Source organism: Cervus canadensis, chromosome 30 (genome assembly GCF_019320065.1).
Source record: "Cervus canadensis isolate Bull #8, Minnesota chromosome 30, ASM1932006v1, whole genome shotgun sequence".
Classification (NCBI taxonomy): Eukaryota; Metazoa; Chordata; class Mammalia; order Artiodactyla; family Cervidae; genus Cervus; species Cervus canadensis.
This window is the reverse complement of record NC_057415.1, coordinates 26,535,812-26,558,407: the sequence shown is the minus strand read 5'-3', so window position 1 is coordinate 26,558,407 and position 22,596 is coordinate 26,535,812. Positions and strand designations below refer to the sequence as shown.

The window sequence follows — 22,596 nt, the reverse complement described above, 5'->3', positions numbered from 1 at the left end:
TTAATTTTTTTCTCTCGTTTGTTAATCTCTTTGTTAGATGATTGACGGTGTTAATATTCATATATCATTTTTGAGAAAATATAACAGCACAAAGATTGCACTGTTTTCCGTCAGGAACCTGGAGAAACGAACACAGAAGTATGGTGCATAAGATAGTCACTGTCCTTCTTATCCACTCATAGCTATAGGCTGTACAGTGTTAATCATAAAAGCATAATTATAATCACAACCTAAATTTTTTAAGGACACAGAGCTTCCTCTGGCATTAAAATCAAAAAGTTCTGGGAAAAGATAAAAATTACTTTGACTCTGTCTTGATTACTTAATATTAGCAAATACAATAGTTAACAAATAATGAGCTGTTCTTTACTAATAATTGTAGTGGTTAGGAGCTTGGTAAAGCATGAGAATATATTACTTACTCATGCATGTTCTGACTTCTCTGAGTATTTCATTGTGTTTTTCTATGAGAATGTCTAGAACTATGCCTTTAGCAGGTCACTGCAGCTCTGTTCCAAATTATTTTCATTCTGGGAACCAGACAGAAGGAACAAATGCAATTATACATACACGCAACATACAACAAAGAGAAATATATATATATATATATAGTATACTGATTTTAAAAATTTTAATAGAAGTAACCATCACAACTTTTGATCTCTCATTGGTCAAAGAAACTGACATGAATAAGGAAAATATTGAGGAATATGAAACATAATCCTCCTGCAGGGAGGGATACTGAAAGAAGAAGAAAAAAATCAACCCGTCACACCCTTCATAAGTTTATTTTTATTAATCTTTCCACTAAAAGTACTTCCTATTATCTTTCACAACTTGCTGTTTCCTCATGTGTTGTGTTTGTATGCGATCTGAAAATTTAAATCTGCCAGAATCCCTTGTTTTGATTTTTTTCTTGGCAATTTTCCACTCATTCTTTAGGAACTATAAGACCTTTTACGGGGCCTTTATAGGCCCATTTTAGCATCAATAAACTATGTGGTATATTTAGAATTACTTTTATTGAGAAATTTCTCATAAGTGCATAACTCTTTTCATTACTTTCATTATGGCCACAGCTGTATATGTTAATGATTCTCGGAGGCTTGTGCAGTCAGCCTCCAAAGTTGAAGGTGCCAGAGTTGGAAATAATACCATGTTTGTTTTATTATAAGTGGTGCAGACCAGTTAGACAGAAGACCAGCAGAGGGATACCTGTCTTTGCTTCTGTTTAAAGGCAGATATATTTATTTCTAGAGTTCCCTAGTGTGGGGAACAAACCCACCACTGTACCTCATCAGGCACAAGATTTCTTAACAGGCTGAGGACTAAGTGTCAAAAGATCAGTGTAATTAGGATATTATTTGGTATGTGTATATATTATTTGGCATATTCAAAACATAAAGTTTGGTGTGTTACTCTTTTTCTTACATGTTCAGTTAGTTCAGTCGTTCAGTCATGTCCGACTCTTTGCGATCCCATGAACCGCAACATGCCAGGCCTCCCTGGTCCATCACCAACTCCTGGAGTTTACTCGAACTCATGTCTATCGAGTTGGTGATGCCATCCAGCCATCTCATCCTCTGTCATCCCCTTCTCCTCCTGCCCCCAATCCCTCCCAGTATCAAGGTCTTTTCCAATGAGTCAACTCTTCGCATGAGGTGGCCAAAGTATGGGAGTTTCAGCTTCAGCATCAGTCCTTCCAATGAACACCCAGGACTGATCTCCTTTAGGATGGACTGGTTGGATCTCCTTGCAGTCCAAGGGACTCTCAAGAGTCTTCTCCAACACCACAGCTCAAAAGCATCAATTCCTCGGCGCTCAGCTTTCTTCACAGTCCAACTCTCATATCCATACATGACCACTCGAAAAACCATAGCCTTGACTAGACAGACCTTTGTTGACAAAGTAATGTCTCTGCTTTTTAATATGCTATCTAGGTTCATCATAACTTTCCTTCCAAGGAGTAAGCATCTTTTAATTTCATGGCTGCAATCACCATTTGCAGTGATTTTGGAGCCCAAAAAAATAAAGTCTGACACTGTTTCCAGTGTTTCCCCATCTATTTGCCATGAAGTGATGGGACCAGATGCCATGATCTTAGTTTTCTGAATGTGAGTTATTTAAGCCAATTTTTTCACTCTCCTCTTTCACTTTCATCAAGAGGCTTTTTAGTTCCTCTTCACTTTCTGTCATAAGGGTGGTGTCCTCTGCATATCTGGGGTTATTGATATTTCTCCCGGCAGTCTTGATTCCAGCTTGTGCTTCTTCCAGCCTAGCGTTTCTCATGATGTACTCTGCATATAAGTTAAATAAGCAGGGTGACAGTATACAGCCTTGACGTACTTCTTTTCCTATTTGGAACCAGTCTGTTGTTCCATGTCCATTTCTAACTATTGCTTCCTGACCTGCATATAGGTTTCTCAAGAGGCAGGTCAGGTGGTCTGGTATTCCCATCTCTTTCAGAATTTTCCACAGTTTATTGTGATCCTCATAGTCAAAGGCTTTGGCATAGTCAATAAAGCAGAAATAGATGTTTTTCTGGAACTCTCTTGCTTTTTTGATGATCCATTGGATGTTGGCAATTTGATCTCTGGTTCCTAAAACCAGCTTGGACACCTGAAAGTTCTTACATGTAGTAACCCCCAAATGGTTTTTCCTGTCTATGCAATGTGATAGTTTCCCCTCCCATGCTGTCTTTAGTTCATCAGTCTTGTTCTTCCATGAAAATAGTTTGGTGATGTCCAGACCATCTTTCCTACCATAGCAGAGAAACCACTGTGATTGCAATAAAATTCTGCGGTTAAGTGTCAGAGACATAAATGGAAAGGATCAGAACACTCTTGCTCTTCTCGCATACTTCTGGGAAGTTCTCAGGCACTGTGTCTCTGGGGGCTTTAGTTAGCTCTAGAATTTCATAAACACAAGCCTACCTGAGTTTTATGAAGCTTTTGTGGTTTTCTGTACAGTAAGGAGAGATGAGAACTAATAGAACCTCTAACAGCTAGTAAACATATGATAAATGTGTTAAAGTATGAAATTTGAAAGTCAGAACTTTAGAAATGATCCAGTCTAGAGGATGCTAACATTGCTGCATACCAGAATCATGTTGGCAGATTTTTAAATTATGTATGCTGGAGTCAAAACTGCAGAGAAACAGATTTTGTGTCTCTGAAGTGGGGGGCAAAAGACTCAGTCATCAAATCCAAGCCTCTCTTTACACTTTACCAGTTATCATCCCACTTCTGTTATCGTCCCAGTGTTCAATTCAGGAAGTTACAGAGAGCAGGTGCATGTAAATGTGATTGAATGACATCAAGTACACATCCAGAATCCATTTCTTTTTTTTTTTTTTTTTACTGACAGCACATCCCATGTTGTCTTATAATCTAGACAGACACCTAGGATATTCTTTCCGCATGTAACATTTAAGTCAGCTTCTTTGCTTTTGACGGACATGTCTGATTCTTACCTACTCATTCCCACCCAGGTTGCAGAGAGAGAGAGTAACCTGAATATCATCATCTACCACCACAACCAAAAAATAAAAATCTCTAAAAGGAATTTTTGTTTAACCTACTCATCTAAAAAAATAATATTCAGGAAAATCCTGGGATATTTCTCAACTTCTCATCCCAATACAAAAGTTTAATTTTATGATTCAATGTAATAAATAATTTTGGGTACTCCTAGATGCCAGGTACTCTGCTAGGTCATGGATTATGTGACCTTAATTGCACTGAGGAGAGCATGCAAGATCATAGCAGATGATGGAGCTAGTTATCATCCTATTGGCGTCCTTGCCCCGCACACTCAGCTTAATTATGTGCCTCTAAAGTGTTCAGAGATGCAATTTCAATGCCTTGATGCACTTTACTTCCAGAGCCTTTCTCTCTGTCAAGGTTGCATTGAACAAATACCATTTTTTACTCTGCCCTCTGGTTTATGCTTCTTTTCTCTGCCTATGACCCATTGTGCTTTTTTTCCTCCTCAGTTCTACTTAAGAAATCTAAAACACTTTTAACTAATTTCCAGATTTTTTTTTTTTGCCTTTTGAAAGTAGTTGCATTCAAATCTGAATGAGTTACTTAGAAGAGAGCACCACTACCTCCTTTGTAAAAGGAATCTGAATTAAATTTAAAGTTTCTGCCACAGATTCAGGTAGTCACACTGCAAACACCACTGGCTCTTCTAAATCAGCCCCGTTAATTCTTGGGTACCATACTAACTGGTTCCAAGACAAATTTGTTTTTGTTCTGTACTCTTGCCATTGTTGATGTCTCGCCATTACTGTTGACCAAGAGTCATGATGACATAATTATCATTACCTGATCTTATGTGAATTTGGTCAGTGCTGTTTACTTTGGTGTTACATCAACATAATCAGTGAATTGTACGTGTTGTTGGTACCAATCATGTTGAGTTCAGCTGCTTTTCACAATGTCTTTTAAAAAATTGTTATAATTTACTATTTAAATAAAAAAATACATGCAGGCATAATGTCCTGAGCACAGAACAACATGATATATGACCAAAAGTGTAAAAGAATCTAAAAGTATTCTTTAAATGAGTTATCAAATTAATATTCTAAATGAAAAGAAAATCATGCCATAGTGTCATTGGTAGAAAATTTTTTTCTTTTTTAGTGGTGTATAAAATGTTGTGTTTCACACTTGCATTTTTTAGAGGAGGCACTGTACCTAGCAAAATATTGTATGGCCCAACTTTGCATACTGCCTGAGATGGCCAAATGACTTAGCTCCACACATTGAGATATGATCAGAAGTCACTGGGTTGGCGTTTTTAAAAAGACAAACGAGAAAAAGTTATTCCTTTAAATGGGTAAACTTAACTGGCCAATGCTGTCTTCCATCTTCCTCACCAAAATGAAGACTTGATAACATAACATGAGCACCTTTCTTAAGATGATGTGACCTGGAATACATGATAAGGATGATAGAACTATAGGAGCAACCTAAGTATTTTATGAATTTGTGAGGCCAAGATACCAGCCCTGGACTTCCTGAAAACACCCTGGTATATGAGAAATATCAAATCTTAAATTTTCAGTTTTTCAGGGATCTGTAAATAACCCAATCACAAATTTTGAAGCTATACACAGATTCAAGTAAAAATAAAATAAAATCTACAAAACTTCAATAGCATCCCAATGAGATTATTTCTAAGTAGCTCAGTAAGAATGGTTTTCCAGGATGTTTTGTTTTACTAGTATAAATAATACAGGTTCATTGTATTAGAATAAATAGATGAATAAACTGCTATAAATTATCATCTAAATTCCCAACACTAGATTACTAATTAATGCTTTCCAATGTAAATAATAAATATAAACAAATACATATTAGGTTCAAACTTTTATAAAGTCAAAATATTCAATACATATGCTGAAATCAAAGAGAAGAATTTAAGTGTTCATTATATTAATACTATTCTTTGCATTTTTAAGTAGGTTTAAAATTGTTCAAGTTAGATATTATATATACCCATGTATATATGTGTATGTGTAAAGCTTCTTTGTATATTTTCCAGAACACTTGATTGACAAATACTATAGGTGGAGAAGTGTTTGCACTTCCTTCCGTGCTTCCTTGGGCAAAGTCAGGATTCTCGCACTGAGAACTAAATATCTAGTCTTTTTCACTGAGCCTAGTCCATAACTATCTTTACACAGAGACTTAAAGAAATTCTTTTGCTTATTCTTCCTTTCCTCATCCTAGAAATTATATCCCTCAAGCATATATTCACTTCCCAATTTAAGAACTGAAACACAAATTCTTACAATGCAGAGGTGTGTTATACAATAAAAGTAATTAGAATCCTTTGGATTTGAATGAAAAAAGGAACCTGCTGTATTGAGACAGAATTATCAGAAAATGCCTGCTCTCAAGTATATTCACAGTTGATAAGTGAAATGGCTTTCAATATGTTGTTAGGAATCTCACAGTAGATCATTAATGAGCTAGTCCCCATAACTGATTACAAGTCAGTTCTAGCAAGGGATGTAATTAAAGTCTCAGATGTTTTGATTTTCATGAATAGAAGTTTGTCCTCCCTTGGTGCCTTTTATCCATGCTCAGAGTTCTTTGCAATTATTAGCTCATTAGTCCTAGTGGATTTTTTAATTTAATTGTAAATTAGTAGACCCCACAGAGTTAAAACAAACAGAATGTTAATAGCCCATTTCATGAATACATATGCCAATGGCTCAACCTTTATTATCTTAACATATACATTAATAATATGAGCAGTGACTTCAGCTCCCTTCTAAAGCACAGTTCCATACTTCACACATATCATTAATCCATCGAATTTGTCTCAATCTGAAAGCTTCTTTTTTTTAATACACTATTCCAAAGTTTAGCTTTTGGTAGAATTCCTATATATGTCCATCTCACTATTTTGGTATATTAATGTAGTGAAATCTCATACTTTTGAGATAAATATTTTTTGATAAATACTCTGATTACTGAGATATCATTGTAATTATTTTTCAAGGATTTTACATTGTCATTTCTTCTAGTGATGCCTTCAATCTGCGAAGGAAATCCTGGACATTCCCAACGTTTCCAGGGGCCTGAGAAATGTTTGGATTTATATAGAAGAGAAAATATCAGGTATAACTGAAAGACTGAAAGAAGACAAATATTTATCACATGGATATATAGAGAAGTGAGCTCCGATGCCCCTCAAATTTATAGAATATAGGGACCTAAATTGTTGACAGTTGAAGTTCATTCTACTCAACTTCCTTTCATCCTCCAATTCTAACTTCCCCACGAGACTCACCCCTTCCCTCAGTCTGTTCCAGTGCTGTCGTTCCATTCCTGGAACGGTGGGCCTGCGTGTGACTAAAGCCTGGCCAGAGAATTGCTTTCACCTGACCATGGTGATAGTTCCATGTAGTAGTTTCCTGATATTGTCATAACGAAGTACCACAGACTGGGTGGCTTGAGCAATGGAAAGTTGTTGCCTTACAGTCTGACGGTTCCAAAATCAAGACACCAGCAGAGTTAGTTTCTTCTGGAAGCTGTGAAGGAGAATCTGTTCCATGTCTCTCAGTTGGCTTCTGGTGTTTTGATGGAAATCTTTGGCATTTCTTGGATTCTTCTGCATCATCCCAGTCTCTGCTGTCACATGGCATCCTCCCTGTGTGCCTCTGTGTCTAGATTTCTCCTTTACGGGAAAATAGGACATCAGTCATTTGGATTAGGGACTCACCTCCCTCCTGTATGACCTCATCTTAGCTAATTACATTTGCAATGACCCTGTTTCCAAACAGGGTCACCATCACAGGTCCTGAGTAGGGTAGGACTTTAGCATATGATTATTTATAAGGGAACATAGTGCAATCCATGAGTCCAAAATAAATGCATAAGCTAATAAGACTCAGTGAAATACAATAAAAAATTCACTGTGAATCCTAAGAAATGTTTTCAATCTTTCCTCCACAAGAGAATGCAGTCACATAATAGCTGCTGGGTGGGTATGAGGGTCTGTGGAAAATGTATCTACCGTTGTGGAAGCAAAGCCAAGAAATGAAGATAGAAACGTCTATTTGCTTCCTATTGAACACTGGGTAAAACCATATCTGAAGCCAAATAACCCCTTAATTGTTCACCTATATGGGTGAAAATACCCCCGCTTTGTTAAGCCTGTATTAGCATCACTTTTTTCCAATTACCACAGAAATAGAGTCAAGATTAATATGATTAAAGAGTAGGATGAGAGATGGAGTATTCATGTGAACTACAAGAAAGGTGATGGAATGAATAATTCCTTTCTGCTTTTGTATTATTTTCGATCAGACTCAACTTGATGAGTTCCTGCACAGTAATATGTAATGCCTTGAAAACACAAGTGAATCTAATCATTTTGTTTCTATGAAATATTGAATTCCTTCACACAACAGCAATGGACTAAGGCACAATTTCCTGTAACAACAAATCTCCTAGCAAAGAATCAAGGTACATGCTTCCAAATGCTGGGTCCATGCCTTGCTGGGAATAAAGAGACAGTCAAACTAAGGGCAAGAGGATTAGCACAGAAGTTAATAGCCTTACAGGTCAAATGCAGTTAGAGCCAGTGACCTTGAAAAGTGGCCTTCCATCAGAGACAGTGTCCAAACAATAAAATTAGAGATGCATGATAAGGGAAAGCAGTTCTTGGGAATGGGATGGGAACTTGACTTTCAGAGTGCATGGTGGTGATGATGGTATGTCAGGTAAAGTAGAATCATCTCTGAGAAATGTTTAGAAGCAGGGGAAAAGGAGAGCAAAGCCTAGTTTCCAAAAATACGGCAGATAATGAGTCAGGAAAATGTGCTGTGGCTGGTTCTTCCACAAGTATCATTGACCATGAATCTTCAAAATACTTTATGCACTCCAACACTTACTTTATGCACTAGGAACCCAAGGAGCCTGGTGCCAGACTATCAGTAGTCTTATTGTCTCTAGGGGTGTTTGATGGTGTGGTGGTTCCCTTCAGAGAGGAGACTTATGCTAAAATTATCAAGGAGGTGCCCGGTATCCAAATTCTAATTTCCATATCTTATTCATTTGCTAAATGCGTACCATAGATTTGAAGATCTCATTGGTCATGGGTGAAATACAAAGCAATGGTCAATAAGAATAGAAAGGAGGATAGGAGTAAGAAATTGACAGTATAAAGAGCAAAGAAGATGACACTGTACAGAGACTTCCAATGTAACAGTGTATAAGAAGCATAACTTCATGATATTTTTAGTAATTCTGAGAACTCTGGAAATAGTTATTGCATAAGTAAGGGTACTCAGCCTTGGGACCTCACACTTCTAAGTTGCAGGCTCACTGCCTAACAGTAGTAGCCTTCTGATACATGCATGACTGTATTGGACAATATTTATGCCTTGTGTCTGGTCTTCTTCACCCATGTTTTAAGCCACCCATTGTTATAACAACTAATTTCATATAAAGATATAATCTGAGAGCATCTCAGCTTTGCCTGTCTTCATGCCTTCTGTTTTGCATCCCAGGTCTCCTCTGACATTTTGTTGTGGGATGCTTGTATGAACTGGGTGGCAAACTGGGGTGCCAGAGAGTAAGCACATGCTGGGGCAATCCTTGACCACTGGGAGAAAGGAGCTGGTACATGAATGCCTTCCTCTTTTTTCCTTCCAGCAAGCAATTTGGAGGCATATTCTACATTGCTCCTCAGAAGATTCCAGCATAAACTAGCACCATTCCCCATAGCAGTGACCAACTCAAAAACATTCCTTGTACTATTCCCTGGCATTACCCCTCCCCCAAATTACCTTATCTCAGACTCCAGTTTCTGGGGGAAGCTCAGGTTACCAAAGTGACCTAGTTGCTCTGTTATGTTTTATGGCTAGAATCTTATTGTGGTTCAGGGTTAATCAATTGTAAATCTCTTAAGCGTTTTACAGTGGAGGACACAAAAAAGAGTTGCTGACATGTGAGAGGCAACAATTCACAAGTCAAAGCTGGCAATTGAGAATATCAAGTCTTGTGATTTGGGTTTGGTCTCGGGTGGCCTCGGCCTGCAATGGCTTGGAATGGGGCTTGGGTTCCCAGTTGGGGATTGGGGCTGGGTTACAGTGGTGAAAGCACCAGATCCTAGCCACTAGTGGTCAGTGACAGGAGCCCTGGCCCTTCGGCTATACAGAAAAGAATTCCCACAAAGACAGACAGTAGTGAAATAAGTGAAATATTTGTTAAGAGGAAAAAGAGTACAGTACATGTGGATAGACACACAGGAGAACTCAGGGAGAGAGTCTCTGAGTTGCACCCTTGTGAGAGTTTTAATTATTTTTCTGACATATTTCTTCTGAGTTCCTTTTAGCCAATCATTTTGATTTGCCTGGCTCACAGTCCATATTTGGTATGTCTCAGGATCCTCCCATGTGTGCACACATATCTCTTAGCAAAGATAGATTTTACCAAAAAGGCGTATGGGTAGGGAACATCTCTTGGCATCACTCCCCTTTGGCCTCCAATGAAATTTTCTGAGAATGTGTGGTCAGGGAGGTCTCCTGCCTTCGAGAATAGGAAATATGTGGTCTAGGCAGGGCCCGGCCTGCTCCTTTAATTGTCCTACTATTCTCATCTTGGAATTTCCATCCATAGGGAATGAGTCTCCAATCGCTTTACCTAGTGTGTGCTTAGTCACTCAGTCGTGTCTGACTCTTTGTGACCCCATGGACTGTAGCCCACCAGGACCATCTGTCCATGGGGATTCTCCAGGCAAGCATCCTGGAGTGGGTTGCCATGCTCTCCTCCAAGGGATCTTCCCAACCCAGGGATCAAACCCAGTCTCCCGCATTGCAGGCAGATTCTTTACCATCTGAGTCACCAGGGAAGCCCAGTTTATCTGAGGGTGGCTCATCTGCGTCCTGCCTCAGGTTCATATTTTAAATCTTCACCATTTCCTCTATAACGTATGTTCTGATCGGAAGCCAGCCACTTCTGAGCTGGTATCATGGTTGCAATCGCTATGATTGATGAAAATTCCTGTCTTTGGATTTTCCACAGGAGCCTCCAGAGTGAATTTTGTGAACTACAGGTTAAGTCAGACCAATTCAAATTCTCCAAATTTGGTACTTGGCTTCACTTTATTGTAGATTTGCTTTATGGGGTATGTGAAAGAATGGGAGTGGTGATAGCACTTGATGCCACAAAGTACTTAACTATCTAAAATATTTTATTCCTAAACCTGATTACATGTAAAAATCACGTGGAGAAAATTTTTTTTTGAAATAATAATTCTTGAGCTCCACCCCAAAGGCCCTGACTCCATTGATCTAGGCAGAGATCCTGAGATCTATATTCTTAAAAGCTTCCCAGGAGATTTTGATACATGATCAAATTAGGGAAACAGTGATCTAAATAGTTCATGAAGGATTTTAAGAGAACTTGTTACCTAAAACTATAAATCTTTCTACCATAGGGTTGGAAGCTTAGGCATTTTCCAAATCACATTTCCTTATTTTCAAGTGAGGAAAAGTCTTAACTTCTTGATTTGGGAAGGGAAGTTTAGAATTTAATTTTCAAAATAAAAGGTCTAATTTCATATGTTTTGATCTTTCTGAAGATTAACACAGAGATAATTTTTTACATAGTTTCACTTGTAGGCATCTATAGACAGGCTTAGTTTTAAAGAAACTATGTCTAAGTGTAATCACAGATAGTAGAAAATGTACACGTTGGGCTTCCCTTGTAGTTCAGTTGGTAAAGAATCTGCCTGCAATGCAGGAGACCTGGGTTTGATTCCTGGGTGGTGAAGATCCCCTGGAGAAGGGCATGGCGATCCACTCCAGTATTCTTGCCTGGAGAATCCCATGGACAGAGGAGCCTGGCAGGCTATAGTCCATGGGGTCGCAGGAATTGGACACGACAGCAGCTAAACAACAGCCACCAATGTCTAGGTGTAATCATAGATAATAGAAAAGGTGCACAGTTAATTTAAATACTTCATCTAGTAATTAACATTAATTAACTATGCAATTAAGATGTTGATTGACAGAGACAATTAAGTTGATTCTCAAATATGCATGCTCTTAAAGTATTCACTAACTAGTTCAACTGTAACACATTTCCTAATAGACTCCCAGAAATAAATATGGTATTTCTTCTTTTCAGAAATTACTTTAATAAATGAATGCTTCTTTGTGTCTAGGTGAATCCATAGCTTCTCAAGACTGCAGACAAGCCAGAGGGAGTGAGATGCTTAGCAAAAGGGTATGGGCTATTCTCTGAGAAACTGAAAACTGTTTTTTTGTTGTTGTTGTTGCCGTGCCTTTGTCTGTATTGATTGGCAGTGCTTTTGTGAACAACAAAAAAGAAGTGACAGAAATAAATGACATAAAAATATTAATAAGAAAGCTTATAAATATAAATTGGCTTCTTGATATAATTTTTGTTGGGTAAGTTCCTTGGTTAAGGGATTTTCTAATGTGATGAACTTCATTCAGATGAAAAGAGATTTTTTATGAAAATTCAGTTAATTTGTAGAATTGTAATACCTGAATTGTGACTATAGATTTCCTTTACCTATCTGTGGCAGAAATGTACAGTTACCATGGAAAATAAAAAGGAAAATACACCCATGGTGAGTTCAATCAAACTACAGTGAAACTTATAGAAAGGTAGCAAAATTGCCTATTGGAAATTTCTGTTCATTCATTTAATTATTCAGCCAACAAATATTTATTTATTATCTATCCTGTCAATGACTGTCCTAAACAGTAGGGGTATATTAGTCAATAAAATACACAGAACAAAATCCCAACCCAACTGGGGACTTACATTTTATATTTTCTACCCTTTTTACTAGAAAAATATGAAATTACCATGGGTAACTAAGCATTACTGTTGTTGCTTGTCTGAATATAATATCAAAGCAGAAGTGTACCTGAAATACAGTACAGACTGCAAATGACAGTACCTGTGTTTCTTTTTTTTTTAGTAGCTGTGTTTCATCTTCACCTTCTTTTCGTTATGATTCATGGGGATGCCAAAAACCCTCAGAAGTATACGTGGACCTATAGAAAATGTCCTGTAGCTTAAGATTGCTGAGTGTGTGCTACCATCTCAGTTCATGAAACCTTCTAATCTGAACTGCTTGAATGAGAAATTTGGACATCTCATTTGGCTATGTATCTGATATTCAGAAAATCTCGATAGAGTATATTTTAAATGATGTGAATATTTGACTAGTATTAAACTGAGAAAAGCTATAATAAGGGTCTTTGAGAAGTTGGAGTCAGGTCAGAATTTTAATAAGAAATTTGCTTTTCTGAAAGCCAACTTTATAATGAGTCTCATTTAAACCTTTGGTTCTCACCAAGAGCAGGGCTTCAAGTTCAGTCTCTTTTGTTTCATCTTGTTTTGCCTGTGACTGCTCCTTTTACATCTGAGAATCCTTTATTATGAGGCTTAGAAATAGGACATTTTATTATGAGTCATTAATGGAGTTTAGGGCCCTTAAGGGAGTAGATAGTCTTGGATCTTGAGCTGCAGAAGAAAAGCATGGTCCAGACTACTCCTGTACTAATAATAAGGCATGCTGTAGGGTACTCTAACACTGATATAAAAGGAAAGAAGAGAAGAAATAAAATCTATGGTAAAAGTGCCTCTGAAACAAAGGATGAATGATGACAGGCATTTTGGCCACTGTGAAAAAAAGCAGGATTTTTGCCAAGTCTTCTTTTTATCCTTCTTATTTTTATCTCCTTTTCTTTCTTTTCTCCTCTACCTTCTCCTCCTCTTCACTCTTCATCTTTGTCTTCTTCTCCTTTGAATTAAGGGAGGATGGAAGGTTTTCTATGCTTTATACTATGAGTCACTTTGGAATGTTCCTAAATGGGAAATTTGACTTTCTTTTTCTTTGCAAGCTGCTTATGCTATTGTGTCTAGACTTGATCACACTGCCAGTGAGAGCCAATTAAGGACATCTGTGTTAAGATCAAGACCACCAAGTGCACGATTATCAGACTATACTCACGCTTTAGTCATACATAGAATTCCACAATCAGTGGTGGTCTAGTCAGACAAGCCCCTGGGGCTGGGGGTTAGGATTCTGGTTTAAAGTGTTGGATGATTTCTGTGGTTTGAAGTACTCTCACAGTGGGTGATTTCAAGATATTACATGATGAATTGAATTTAGAGTTAGGTAAGAGAGCCATTTTGCACTCTACTTGTTTTGTGAATAAGCTGTATCTTTTCTGAAATCCAGAGTGAACTATTCAGTGATTGATGTGGGGCAGTTTAAGCTTAAATGTAAAGAGCATGTATCACTATGAGAAAGAAAAGGGAAATTTTAGTGTAAAAATTGCTTAGGGAGTTTTTTGTGAGAGTTCTAACTGGAGCGTCACAACTGTAATCATCTCCCTGCTGAAAGAGTAGGGAAACTGGACTCCAGTTTCCTGGGGCTATTATCTCTGGTCTCCAAGATTAGACACTATCAATGCCTTCTATTAACCAGTGTTATGTGTGACCAATAGTTACCTGCTCCATCATTTATTGCAGAATATTTTGCCTTCTTCTTTCTCCATGTAAAGGATTTATGTAGCTTTGGATGCCATCTGATTTATTGAGGAATAAATAAGGAGGTCTCCAGGTGATACATCAGTACCCAGATGTTCAGAGAGTCCATATCCATCTGGAAATATTTCAGTGCTCAGTTCACTATAAAAGTTACCTAAGATTTTCCAAGCCCAATAGCTGTTTTCTCTATATTATACTAGAATTGAAGGAGTTGCAGGTCCTAAAGTGGGATGGAGTAGTGGAAAGAGTCCTTGAATTAGTCCTTCAATTAGAATCACAAACATTTGGTCAAACTCATCTATTATCACAAATTAGGTTTTCTATTTACAAAACAGACATTCTTGATTATTTAGTCATAAACACTTTATATGAATCTCTATCCACTAGATGGATATCTTCAGGAGAGCTAAAAGTAAGTTTTTTCACCTAAAATTTATACTGGCCCATATCACTGTTACCTTTAGATATGATTCATTATGTCATAGGACAATGGAAAATAGAATGCAACTTCTCTTAAATATTTAAATGTGTTGTGAGACCAAAAGCATATTTTGAAGTAGATTTATTATCTGAACAAGACAAACTAGTGCTGTGATGATTTTAGCATCAGAAATCCTTTGGTTCAATGAGGTTTCTAAAGTCTATATTATTTGATAGCATGAAAAAATATGTTAGAAAATTATAAAAAATTATAAGAATCCAAATTATATGTAATTAATCACAGTCCTATGGCTCACTAGTAAAGAATCTGCTTGCCAGTGCAGTAGCTGCAGAAGACGAGGATTCGATCCCTGGGCTGGGAAGATCCCCTGGAAGAGGAAATGGCAACCCACTCCTGTTTTCTTGCCTGGGAAAACCCGTGGACAGAGAAGCCTGCCGGGCTACTGTCCATGGAGTCACAAAGAGTTGGACATGACTGAGTGACTCCTGATGCATAGACCATAGGTAATATACTATATTATTAATATATAGCAGAACTATGAATAATGAATATTTTTATTTTGGAAATTGTACATAATAGTATATTACATAATATTTAAATAAAGTAAAAAAAAATGTCAGTACATAATTAAAACAATTACCAAAAGAAAATCAAAATATTTAAAAGTTTTAGCTTTATCTCTATATGGGAAGACTGTGCTAATTTTTTCTTATGCTCATTAACTTTTAAATCCTGGATCAAGAATTTAAAGCCTGCCTTTAAAATTTCTCACAAAGAAGATTTAGAGAGTTTTAGAAGTGAACAGACGTTACTTCTTATGACTTATTCACCTCCCAAACTGAAACCTTCCAAATCTTTTTGTATCCCTGAGTTAAAGTTTCTGATGACTTAATTTTTCAGGAAAAGTAGGGCAAAGTTTGATCACAGGACATTTTCAGGAATCAAATGAGGTCAGAGATCACTGAATAGATTCATACCATCTGGGAGGCCAGAGCCAACAGAGACAGTTAAATCTTGAAATGCAATTTACCAGAGGCTTTGAAAGTTCTCTGAGGGTCACTTACAGCTTTAAGTATTTCAGTATTAATTTTATCCCAAGTTAAATGAAGTTACTGTTATTTTAAATTTTAAAATATGTGCTTGTTTTGGAGAATACAAAATATGGGAAAAGAGAAAGATTAATAATGACAACGTTTTTGCTCCATGAAGGCAAAGTGAAGTCGCTCAGTTGTGTCCGACTCTTTACGACCCCATGGACTGTAGCCTGCCAGGTTGCTCCATCTATGGGATTTTCCAGGCAAGAATACTGGAAAGAAAGTGAAAGTGATGTTGCTTAGTCGTGTCCAACTCTTTGCGACCCCATGGACTGTAGCCCACCAGGCTCCTCCATCCATGGAATTTTCCAGGCAAGAATACTGGAGGGGGTTGCCATTTTCTTCTCCAGGGGATCTTCCCGACCCAGGGATCAAACCCAGGTCTACATGCACTGCAGACAGACTCAGACTCAGACTGTCTGAGCCACTAGGGAACCCTATGAAGGCAAAAGTGGCTAAGATTTGGTGTATGTCCTTTCAATACTTTTCTATAAATATTTTTGTTGTTGTTCAGTCACTGAATCGTGTCCGACTCTTTGTGACCCCAAGGACTGCAGCACACCAGGCTCCTCTGTCCTCCACTAGCTCCTGGAGTTTGCTCAGATTCATGTCAATTGAGTTAAGGATGCTAACCGTCTCATCCTGTGCTGCCCCCTTCTTTTCCCTTCAGTCTTTCCCAGCAGCAGGATCATTTCCAATGAATGGGTTCTTTGCACCAGGTGGCCAAATTATTAGAGCTTCAATAGTTTTGATATTTGAATTTTTTGCTCACAGATATACAACTTAAGTTCCTATTTCACTTCTTAACAACCTAATCACTCCAAATTATTTCTGGAAACACTAAATAAATTTAAGTCATTGGATTAAAAATAGGAAATTATACAATACAGTGGAAAACTCACTCAACTGGGAACTAACAGTCATGGGTTCAGTCCCCATAATGTCCCTGTCTGGAAGTACAAATATGGTACCAGCCTCTTTAGATGGCAGGGAAGATGGAATATATGGATCAGAATGAGTTGGTGCAATCAAATCACCTAATAAGTGTGATAAAATCCAGATTTTCTAACTCCAGCCCCAAATATTCTGATTCAGCAGCCTTGAAGTAAGACCCAGGGGTCTTCATTTTTAATAAGGAACTTGGGTGTATGTATTGCAAGAGATTCTGGAAACACCACTGAAAATCAGTGGATTAGATCTCACTTTGTTTTCAAAAATTCTTAGGGAGAAGTTAAAGGAAGTTAGGGAAAATGCTAAAGTTGCCAGCACTGCATCTCTCAAGTCCAGGAAACCCAGGATATGTGATGTTGTGGGCATAGCTGGTCAAAGGGCTGTAGCCACTCTCCTCAAGGCCTGCAGTCTTTTCCACCAAGCTGTGTCAAGCATTCTTTAAGTTGATGACATCCTTTCTTTTCCTGTATCTCCCCTTCATACATATTTCCCATGGCTTTTCAAGTCACAAGTTTCATTAATGATAAAGTTCATATAGGAACATAGGTCTTGACCCTTTTCCAAGGATTTTCCTGCTGAATCATCCTTAAAACCCTGAATTTCAGGCTTCCCAAGCAATATCTCTTTCAAGAAGCCTTTCCCAGTTCTTGAGTCTTTTCTGTGTTTCTATAGTAACTCTCCCTACTCTGGGAGTTTACTTCTTTCATCATTCTTATAATATAGTTAGTTCACTTACCACCTTTCCCTACTAGATTGAGTTATCCTAGTACCAAGCACAATCCTGGGCACAGAATATGTACACCATAATGTGTGATGAATTAACAACTTAATGTTATTTATGGTTAAAAAGACATAGCACATCTACATGGTATGTTTTCCTCCCCTTGGTTAAGCTCTGTGTTTTTTCAGATTGCCAATATTTTGAAGTTTCATCTCTCATTTAGGCAGCATTTATAGCGATTCATCTTTTCTGAAACAGCAGGAATATATCATTTCACTCTATTACACATACATCTTGAAGTAGGATTTCTTTTTAAATTTATTTCACTTGGTTGGCCTGATTTCCATTGGAGACTGCATTTTAAGTTGTTAGTTTATCCTCTGATTGGAATAACTACTCTGTAAAGGAAAGGAATAAAGTGTTCAAAGAAGACAGTTATGTCTATTGACACCATATTAAAATTCAAATGCAACGCAAGCTGGAAGAAGTCAGGCTGCCAAATAATCTGGATTATTTCTGAGTCCAGGAGAAAAATTCAAACTTATTATTCCTCTGTAGCAAGCCATTGCAAGCCTCTACATGCATATTCTTTGAAAGAAAAACAAGGAGACTGACTACAGAAGTGAACTGGAGAATATTCATTTTTCATGCTTGAGAACACTTACATTTTCTAATGTATTTTCAAAAATAAACTTTTAGTTAAAAATATAAGCATTACACAAATTATTTCTGAGCCATTTTGGGCTTAAGGAAACACAAGTCCCACCTTCTTAGCACCAAAACTGTCTCCAGATACCTTTCATACCTGTCAGTCAGTCAGTTCAGTCACTCAGACTCAGTCATGTCTGATTCTTAGTGACCCCATGGACTGCAGTATACCCAGCTTCCCTGTCCATCGCCAACTCCTAGAGCATGCTCAAACTCATGTGCATTGAGTCAGTGATGCCATCCAACCATTTCATCCTCTGTTGTCCCCTTCTCCGGCCTTCAGTCTTTTCCAGCATCAGGGTCTTTTCAAATGAGTCAGTTCTTCCCATAAAGGTAGCCAAAGTATTGGAGCTTCAGCTTCAGCATCAGTTCTTCCAATGAATATTCAGGACTGATTTCCTTTAGGATTGGCTGGTTTGATCTTGTTGTCCAAGGGACTCTCAAGAGTCTTCTCCAACACCACCATTCAAAAACATCAGTTCTTTTGTGCTCAGCTTTCTTTATGGTCCAGCTGTTACATCCATTCATGACTACTAGAAAAACCATAGCTTTAACTATAGGGACTTTTGTCTGCAAAGTGATGTCTCTGCATTTTAATATGCTATCTAGGTTGGTCATAGCTTTTCTCCCAAGGAGCAAGCATTTTTTAAATTTCATGGCTGCAGTCACCATCTGCAGTGATTTTGGGGCCCAAAAAAGTAAAGTCTCTCACTGTTTCCATTGTTTCCCCATCTATTTGTTGTGAAGTGATGAGACCAGTTGCTATGATCTTAGTTTTTAATGTTGAGTTTTAAGCCAGCTTTTTTACTCTCCTCTTTCACTCTCATCAAGAGGCTATTTAGTTCCTCTTCACTTCTGCCATAAGAATGGTGTAATCTGCATATCTGAGGTTATTGATATTTCTGCCAGCTATGTTGATTCCAGCTTGTGTTTCATCCCATCTGGGATTTTTCATGATGAACTCTGCATAGAAGTTAAATAAACAGGGTGACAATGTACAACCTTGATGTACTCCTCTCCCAATATGGAACCAGTCCATTGTTCAATGTCCGGTTCTAACTGTTGCTTCTTGACCTGCATACAGATTTCTCAGGAGGCAGGTAGGTGGTCTGGTATTCCCAATTCTTTAAGAATTTTCCACAGTTAGTTGTGATCCACATAGTCAAATGCTTTAGCGTAGTCAATGAGGCAGAAGTAGATGTTTTTCATAGCTGTCAATAAACCTAAATATTGACCCTGTTTTGTTTACCTGTTAGTGGTCATTGCTTTTAAGGAACCCTTCACCTAAAGGTCAATGAGAGTTGTATAGAATCAGCCCAGCTTCTTGCATTCCTGTAGAAATTGGACACAAGCATTCATAATTGAAGAATTCCCTTGTTAACCCTCATCTTGATATGTTATGTGACTCTCATTTACCTCTCTAATTTTATCCCTTCCATTCTGCCTTTGCCTTACTCCATTCTAGCTTCTTTTGATTTTCTTACTGGTCCAAAGCCCCCAAACACGTTCCTGACCTAGGGCACTTGTCCTTAGAGTCATCTTTGCTTGCTATGCTACTCCTTTCCCACGGAACTCAGCTTAGCCCACCTCCTCACTTCCTTTGGGGTCTTTATTCAAATGTCAGCTAATCAAAGAGGTCGCTTTCTTTATTCACTCTGCTTTATTATTTTTTTTCATAGCATTTATCACCCAGTGATACCTTAGGCTGTCTAAGTCAATTACTGTGAATCTGAACATGTTAATATGAGAACAATGACTGTTTCCATCATGGCCCCTGTCCTGGCACCTAAAGAAGTACTTGGCATATAATAGGTACTTAAAATTACGTTTTAAATAAATGAGTGATTACTGTGGGGAAATAGTGAGGCAGTGTTTAAAAAGGATAAATGACAAAAGTTCTGAAGTATTAAAATAGCATTTAAAATGAAGTACCTGACCTTTATACCTTTATAGACCTTTAAAGACAGTTAAACCTTAGAGGGGCTTCCCTGGTGGCTCATACTAGTGATGTTTATAGACTTAGTTTTCATTTCTGAGAGGAATTCCATCGTTGCTCCCTCCTTTTTCACACCCTTGACTTTTAAAACAGAATTCTATTTTCTATAGGAATGCAGATTTGTAAGTGTCAAAAATTATGTATAAAAATGACATTATGAGTACATACGGTTTTATAACTCCATGTTACAGAAGACTAATACAATAGTACCCCATTTCTGTCAAAAATTAGCCTTTATAATGTAGCTTTGAAGGGTAAAATAATTCCCTTCACAAATCCCCAATAATTAGACGTTTAAGCTATGTCCAAGATTGCAGTTTTCTAAGCTATACTGAGATGTCCATTTGTGTGGAAAAATCTGTAAATTCATCTATAAATAGTTCTACTGGCTAATTTCCTAGGTGTAGAATTGTTGGCTCAAAAAGCATGGCTATTTTTAAAGCATTTGAAGTACACTCACAAATTCCCTTCCAGAAAGACTGTAGCAATTTACCAGCAGTGCAAGAGAGTGCTATTTATGGTGTCTGTGTTAGTTAGGGTTCTCCAGAGAAGCAGAACCAATAGGATACAAAAAGAGATTTATTATGAGGAACTGACTCAAACAATTACGGAGACTGAGAAGTTCTACAACCTGCCATGCATAAACTGGAGACCCAGAAAAGCCAGTGATGTGATTCCCTCTGAATCAAAGGCCTGAGACCCAGGAGAGCTGATGATGTAAATCCCAGCTTGAGGGCAGAAAAAGAAATGAAATAGCCCATCGCAAGCAATAGGCAGAAAAGGGGGCGAATCCCTCCTCCTTCAGTCATTTTGCTCTATTCAGGCCCTCACCAGATTAGGTGCTGCCCACCCACACCGGGGAGGGCAATCTACTAAATCAATGATTCAAATGCTAATTTTATCCAGAAACACTCTCACAGACACACCCAAAAATAATATTTCATCAAATATCTTAAGCAATCCCTGATTCAGACAAGTTGACACATCAGCTTAACTATCACAATTCCACCCTTTGTCAACTCAACACTCACACCCATCTCCACAAACCATGCTTAATCTCCAAACAAAAACAATAAGGTTATAATTATACCTAACATGGTGCAACATACATACAGCCAAAAACCTACTCACCCTTTAACCAGAAGAGTTCTTGAAGAACACTCTTATTGAAACAGAATTTTCCACAGAATTCAAGGAAGCCAAATCGAGGTGAGACAGAATTGTCCCTTTGGACCTCACGATTAATGTGTTTACATGCACACACAAACCCTACCAGTTTTGTGTCTTTAAAAGCTACTCTAGTTCTGAAGGCCTTTATGTCTTGTGTTTCGGTAGTAACAATGCCTTCCTGGCCTTGCCAGACACAGAGTGATTCACGTGCAGCTCATGGACCTGGCCAGCACCAGGAGGCTGCCGGTGGACACCCCCATACACAAAGGTATCCTGAGCTGCAATGCTCTCAACCTGTAGGGAACAAGAATTGCCATCCAGAAAAGGAGCTCATAAGAATGTCTGCTACTTCTATCAGAGCACTGGATCCAGGAACTCTGCGAGGAAAGTTCACAAGCAGCAAATATTTATCGTAATCAGGACAGTTCCTTTATCTGTGTGTCTCATGACTGTGGCAAAAAGGAATAAGCAGTCTAGTTTGGAATCAGCCAATTTCCTTCAAAAATACTTCATTTCCAAAGAGAGTTTCCCCAAATTTCAGGGTCCTTCAGCTGATCACCCCATTGAAGTGCTGAGTGTGCCCCTCAGACCCTTCTGGAGCTAACGCTGACACGCCGTAGACCTGTGGGTAATAGGCAGGAAGGGACTTCCCCAATGACCTTTGGCCTCAAAGCCATATGAAATCTTTGCTTTCCTGAGGAAGGCTTTCCGTTATGAAAAAGAATAATTACCAGGGCTGGAGTAGATGCTTAAGTGGATTTGAACAACTTGTACCTGACTGTCGGCTTGCTATCTTTTAGTTCAGCTATGAAGTTTAGCTTTGGCAGTCCCACTGCATCCTTTACCTCTAAAATTTGAATTAAAATTTGTTCTTTGGAAACAAATTTCCTCATTTTTACTGAGCAAATTGGAAAATGTTAGTTCTTACTAACAGGGTTTAGTCGCAAAGTCGTGTCCGACTCTTGTGTTCCCATGGACTGCAGCGTGCCAGACTCCTCTGTCCATGGGATTTTCCAGGCAAGAATACTGGAGTGGGTTGCTATTTCCTTCTCCATCTTACAGTGTAACAAGACTTAACCAGAATAATAATACCAGCAGCTCACCTTCGAAAAGGAGGAAGATCTCTTCTTCAGTGAAGAAAAAAAGACATGGTTATTATAGAAAACGCAATGAGAACATCTCCCCTTGTGTAAATTCAATGTTGTGATTTTTCTGTGCCTGTAGCATCATTTGGTTTTGTGTGCACACGTGCTGCCACACCCTGTTCTGTGTTACAGTTGTTAGAATTGATGCAAAACACCAGACCCCACCCCTCCCCACCCCTCAGTGAGCCTAGGTGCCTTGGGGCATAGCCATCCTTTCAGGGGCTTAACCTGGTCTCTTAAACAGAAAGAGTCAGCTTTATTCAGAATTAAGGCTCAATTTTCTGTTATGTGTAAGGATCATAGACTTTA

General features: G+C 38.2%; 1 pseudogene; it reads left to right on the top strand.

Moving 5' to 3' along the window:
- Positions 1 to 21,746, top strand: part of LOC122431791 — a 50,181-nt pseudogene extending 28,435 nt beyond the window's left edge.
- The last annotated feature ends 850 nt before the right edge of the window (positions 21,747 to 22,596 follow it).